The sequence below is a fragment of the Mirounga leonina genome, unplaced genomic scaffold (assembly GCF_011800145.1).
Source record: "Mirounga leonina isolate KUSES-001 unplaced genomic scaffold, KU_Mleo_1.0 Mir_174, whole genome shotgun sequence".
NCBI classification, from domain to species: domain Eukaryota; kingdom Metazoa; phylum Chordata; class Mammalia; order Carnivora; family Phocidae; genus Mirounga; species Mirounga leonina.
In genome coordinates this window covers 68,745,171-68,751,170 of record NW_023270451.1, presented here as the reverse complement: position 1 = coordinate 68,751,170, position 6,000 = coordinate 68,745,171, and positions in this window count along the sequence as shown.

The window sequence follows — 6,000 nt, the reverse complement described above, 5'->3', positions numbered from 1 at the left end:
AACATCTCCCCTACCTGCTGAGGTGTGCGCATGCGCGTGCGGAGGTGGGGCCCGTCTTTACGCTTGCTAGCGAACATCTCCCCGGGGCACGGTCGTCCCCTGCAGGTTAGTGGTTTTGAACTTTTCATGTCACCTCTGATTAGCCCCCTCTGCCCCAGCTTTTGAAGCCTCCTTGGTTTACATACCGTGAATATGCACTGCCGGCGGGGGTGGTTTGGTCCTCAGGCCTTTTCGTGGGGAGGTTTGTGTTTCCTGACCTTTTTTAGACTATCCTTGAGAACAGACACATTTCCTGCTCCTTTTGTGTCCTTTTGGCGCCCCAGGGGCTCCCGTGGGGCACTGGACACAGCTGGCGCTAAAGCGCTTGCTGAAGGGTTCCTGGAGAGGCGCCCTGCAAGGCCCTGCCTCCTCCGCAGGCTCAGCCGGCGGGCCCAGCCTCCCTCACGCCCTTCATTGGATGAAAGTGAGGACGGGCAGCTCCCAGCAGGCCCCGCGCAGAGGCAGGTGCCCTGAGGCAGCGCAGCCGGGGGCCATCTTGTCTCCTCGGGGTTGAGAGCTAGGTCGGATGGGCTCAGGCTCTTCCGTCGCAGCAGAACGGGGAGCGCCCTGCTGCTGTTGGGCCGCTCAAAGCTCTTCTGACGGGAGCGGGACCTGACGCTGCACCTCATCGTTGGTCCCCAGGCAGCAGGATCTAGGGGAGGGTGCAGCACATCTTCGGTGCCCCCTCCACACTCCTATGCCAAGCAGCCTCCAGGTGGAGCAGAAGGATTTGGGGGCTTGAAGGGTCAAATGTCTTGGCAGGCTTCTTAGTCTCTCCACCCCTCCCCCACCCCGCTCCCCGCAAGCTGAGTCAAATTTTTACTGAAGCCTGTGAAGCACAAAGTCCTACAGAAACCGTTACAAGAGTCTTCCGGAAAACAGGGACTGACAACAGGGAAGAGGATGAAAGAAATGACAGCTCAGCGGGCCCCCTGGGCACCCAGTCCCAGGGCACCCAGCAGACGGCTTCTCCATCTCTGTCCTACCCGAGTCCTCACCCAACCCTGATCTCATTAAAAGGAAACCGAAAGAGCTATATTATTTGGCCTCCATCTGGCCTCTTGAGATTTGAGGACTTTAATCAGTAAAATGTTAAAGAATAAAATAACTCTACAATAAGAAGAAAGCCGCCAGCTGGCCCTTCCAGTGACCTTGCCAGAGTGCCTGGGAAACAGATCACACCATCTGGGCTTGACTTCCCTCCTGGGGAAGAGTGAGCAATTACGCCATTTTAGGATCCAAGTTTACAAAAAATTCACTTCCCCAAATAAGAAAATTTGTGCCCCCAAAACAGCTTGTATCTAATATATCATCTGCTTCCTGCATCCCACTGCCCCCACCCCAAACCAGCCCTCCTTTCTTCCCTATTCCGGGCCCAGAATTCCAACATGGTGTTTTTGGGAAGGGCTGACAGTTCAAGGCACCACAGAAGGGTCCCAGTGAAGAAACGTGGAAAAGTCTAAGAGCAGGAAATAAATTACCCTGGTTGAAAAAACAAGAAAAATGGTTGAGTTCCTCCTCCAGGTCCAAGTCTAGGACTTACCGGTCCTCTTCCTGGAGCCATCTTGCTCTCATGAGGAGACTCTAAACCTAAATCTTCGAAGGAAAGACAGAGAGCAGGCAAGGTGCCCAGCAGGTGACGGGTGAGGAGAGGGGAGAGAAGAGCACTGGTGGCGCGGGCTGGACGTCCTTTTTTCAAGGAGCCACTGAGAAGGAGCTTAAGTGTGTAGACCTGGGAGGCAGCCCCTAAATTCCCACACACCCTCTTCTGGCAATGGCCGACTAGCCCTACCCCACCAGGTGTGTCCCTGGGAAACAGAGGCAAAGGGGAGCGGGAAAGACGCTGCAGGAGGCAGGATAGAAGCTGGAGCCTGGGGCTTGGGCTCTGCACTCTGAAGTGCTGTGAGGAAGGGGTTCGGGCTCTTCCTCCCCAAGAGGGACATGGAGGAAGAGGCAGTCTGAGGTAAATCTCCCCATCGAAGGTTACATTTGCAGCCTCGAGCCACTTGGCTGGCTGCCCCTCTCACCTCCCTCCCCTCCTCAGACTCCTTTTCCACAGCCTGTGGAAGCCTGTAGAATCTTCTTTCATAGTCATGGAAGCTCTGTCCCTTCTAATGGCTGGGCACCTTAAGCAGACTGGGGGGGGAGGGGGCTGTCATTGGCATCTTGGCCATAGTGCCCTTTCTGAAAGAACTGGCCATCATCCTCCCAGGAGCATCCCAGGCTACAGGGGTTAGGGTGGCCAGACTGTGGTGGGAAGAAGTAGTAGTAAGGAAGAGCATCCTCCCTGAAGTGTGAGAAGCAGACCCCAGAGAGACACCCTCGGAAGGTCAGTAGGAGGCTTTCGGGGTGAATAGAGAGAGGGGCACCTGGGCGGGCAGTGCAGCTCCTGAGTCTGGGACCAGAACTTCTTCCACGCTGTTAAATGTGGTGTCGATTGCCCAGGAAGTTTCTAACCATATAGCTATCAATGTTCTGGCACTTTCCAGGTAACCCCAAGTTTCTTCTTCTGTCTCATCTTCACAACTTTTGGGGTTGGATTTTTTCTCATTTTATTTAATTAATTAATTAACTTGGATTTTCTCATTTTAGAGAGGAGGAAGGCAAGGCCCAGCAGATCACATTCTAAGTAGAACCACTGAGCTCCAAAGCCACGTATTGTTCAAAGCTCATGTGACTAAGGTGCCCTGGCCAGCTCCACGGGGGCTGCCATCTTCGGCGCAGGCTCTCCTCAAGCAGAGGCCACTGGCCCCTGCAGCTCCAGGCTCGGAGCCCATCGGGTCAGCAAGCCCAGGAGAAAGGACCTGAGTCTTTTTAATTCTTTAAAAGAAAGTATTGAGAATATTCTTGTACCTACTACCCAGATTTGTCATATCTTTATATTCTGTACTGAGCTGGTGTTGAAAAAAATGTTTTTTTAAAGAAAAACATAGAGGAAATGGATAAATGGTGGTATATCCAGACAATGGACTATTATTCAGCAATAAAAAGAAATGAGCTATCAAACCATGAAAGGACATGGAAGAAACCTGAACACATATTATTTAAGTGAAAGAAGCCAGTCTGAAAAGGCTACCGACTGTAGTAATTCCAACTATATGGTACTCTGGAAAAAGCAAAACTACAGAGACAGTAAAAAGACCTGTGGTTGCAGGGGTTGGAAGGAGGAGAGGATGAATATGTGGAGCACAGCGTTCTGAGTGAAGAGACTGTGTAGGAGATCATACCACAATGGTGGATATGTTGTCTCTGTACATCTGTCCAAACTCACAGAATGCACACCCCTGAGCCTGCACCCGAAGGTAAACCATGGACTCTGGGTGGTAACCATGTGTCCATGTAGGTTCATCAATCGTAACAAAGGTACAAGTCTGGTGCCGGATGTTGATGGTGGAAAAGGCTGGGGGAGGGGGGCATATGGAAAATCTCTGTACCTTCTCAATTTGACTGTGAACTTAAACCGCTCTAAAAAAGCAAAGTCTTCTAAAAACACAAAAAAATACAGGAACTTTATTAAGAACAATGACACCCAAGTCTCCATGATGCCCCACTGAATTATTTCCTAATTCAGCCATAACAAAGTACCACAAACAGGGTGGCTTAAACAACAGAAATTTATTATCACGCAGTTCCGGAGGCTAGAAGTCTGAGATCAAGGTGTCAGCAGTTCCTTCTGAGGCTGTGAGGGGGAATCTGTTCCTTGCTTCTCCCCCAGCTCCGATGGTTGGCTGGCCATCTCTGGTGTTCTAGATGCATCACCCCATTCTCTGCCTTCATGTTCACGTACCATTCTCCCTGCGTGTGCGTGTTTTCAGATGCGCTTTTTTTTTTTAAGATTTTATTTATTTGAGAGAGAGAGAGCATGAGCAGGGTGGAGAGGGAGAAGCAGACTCTCCGCCGAGCAGGAAGCCCGATGCAGGACTTGATCCCAGGACCCCAGGATCATGACCTGAGCCGAAGGCAGTCGCTTAACCAACTGAGCCACCCAGGCGCCCCAGATATGCTCTTTTTATAAGGCTATCACTCATACTGGATTGGGACCCGTCCCAATGACCTCATTTTCACTTGATGACCTCTGTAAAGGCCCCGTCTCTGAATAAGATCACATTCTGAGGTACAAGGGGACCGCAATATATTTTTTGGGGGGGGGACATAATGCAACCCATAACACCCACTGAAGACACAGCCTTGACCCGACACATGGAGGCTGATTGCGTGCTACGTCGCGATGCAACTGTTCAGACCACGTTTACAACCCGCCGGGCCAAGTTGATCATGTTCCATCTCCGAGTTCTCAAAGGTAATTTCATAGGCAGGCTGCAGCTCACACCTGGCTCTCCCTTCAGAACAGCCTGGCAGGCACGGCGTGGTTAGACACATTTTCCAGGTGTCACAGGACAATTCAACACGTGGCGGGGCAGCTTCACACAGCAGGTGTAGACAAGCCGTTCCACCAATGGGTCTCAGGGAGACTCGGGCGCTCCCCGAGCTTTTCTCCTCTTGTTATGTCTCTGAGCCACAGAACCCACGCCAGACATTGCACGGGGTAATTCCGATGAGAATTCTCTCGAGATCTATTGCCCAAAACACACTTACTGTCTGTCACAGCCATTTTTATTCCTCTTAGAGTCCCTTTTGGCATTGCTGACTCCAAGAATGCTAATTAATTATTTGAGACACCACTATTAAATTGACACAGTGATTAATCTGATAATCCTTTTTATGAAATTACTTCTGAAATGCTAACTTTTCATCTTTTGAAACTCACTGTGTAAATTACTCTGAAGATTACATTGTACCAGCTTTTGGCTCTGTAAATCTTAATGGCAGTTTTTTGCCAAAAGCAATAAAAGCTGTCCTGAATTTATCAGGTCAATCAGGAAAGAGGCAGGCAGGCAGGAAATTGAAGGTGACACGCCACAAGTGGGGGGTTTGTCTGACGGATTGTTAGGACCTGCTGTTGCCGGTTCGCTATAGGAGACTTTGAACAGTGGGAGTCTTATGAGGCAGAGGACAGAAGTTCTTGGTTGCAGGTGTCAAGGCTCTTTGACAGAAGAGCCTGTGTGGTTCTAAGAGGTGGGTCCCTTCCTACCTTGTCCCCACCACCATCCCTACATGTCTCCTCCCAGTGCACCTCCTGCGTATCTCAGCAACCTCCCAGCACAGGACGGAGACAATGCCTGCCCTCCCGGCACTTCCGTTCTAATAGAGGAAGTCGGACAATAAACAAGAGAAATGACAAGTGAGAGGGTGTCACATTCTGTGGGAAGAGGATAAGGGAGAATGAGTGGGGGTGGCAATATACAATTCTAAACCAAGGCGTCAGGGAAGGCCATGTTGCCTCTCTCACCTCACTCACCCCAGCCCTGGCTCTGCCTTGTTGAGAGGATGACATTTGAGTAAAGAACTGCAGGTGAGAGATTGGCCGTGTGGATACTGGAGAAAGAGCTTTCCAGGGCACAGCCAGTGGCATGGACCTGACGTGGGAGCCTGCCTGGTCAAGGAAGAGCAAAGGGGAGCTGGAATAGAATGAGCAAAGGGGCAGGGGCAGGAGTTAAGGTCACAGAAGTTTGGAATCCATAGGCCATGGAAGGAGCTGAGTAAACCTGGCACTTCTGGGTGTTTTGCAAGGGAAAAGCAGGTCTGTCGATCCTGTCTTCCGCTTGGGTTCCCTCCCACCCCTGGGTCCTGTCCTGGAGGCGTCTCCCAGGTAGACCACAGCATCTGAGGGCTTGTGCTAAGAGAAGGGTGTGGGCTGCCCAATGTGTGGGTGAGCACTTACTGGGCCTGTAGGCCCCACTGCCAGGATTCTCTATATGTCGGCTGCGGGAAACTGAGGCACCTCCCTCCAGTTTCCCACAAATCATTGCTGCTGCTGCTTCTCTGGGCTGAAGCCATCCAGGTTCTGTGCGCTTTGCGGGAGCAGGAAGCTTACCACTTCCCACCTCCCTCCATCCCGGC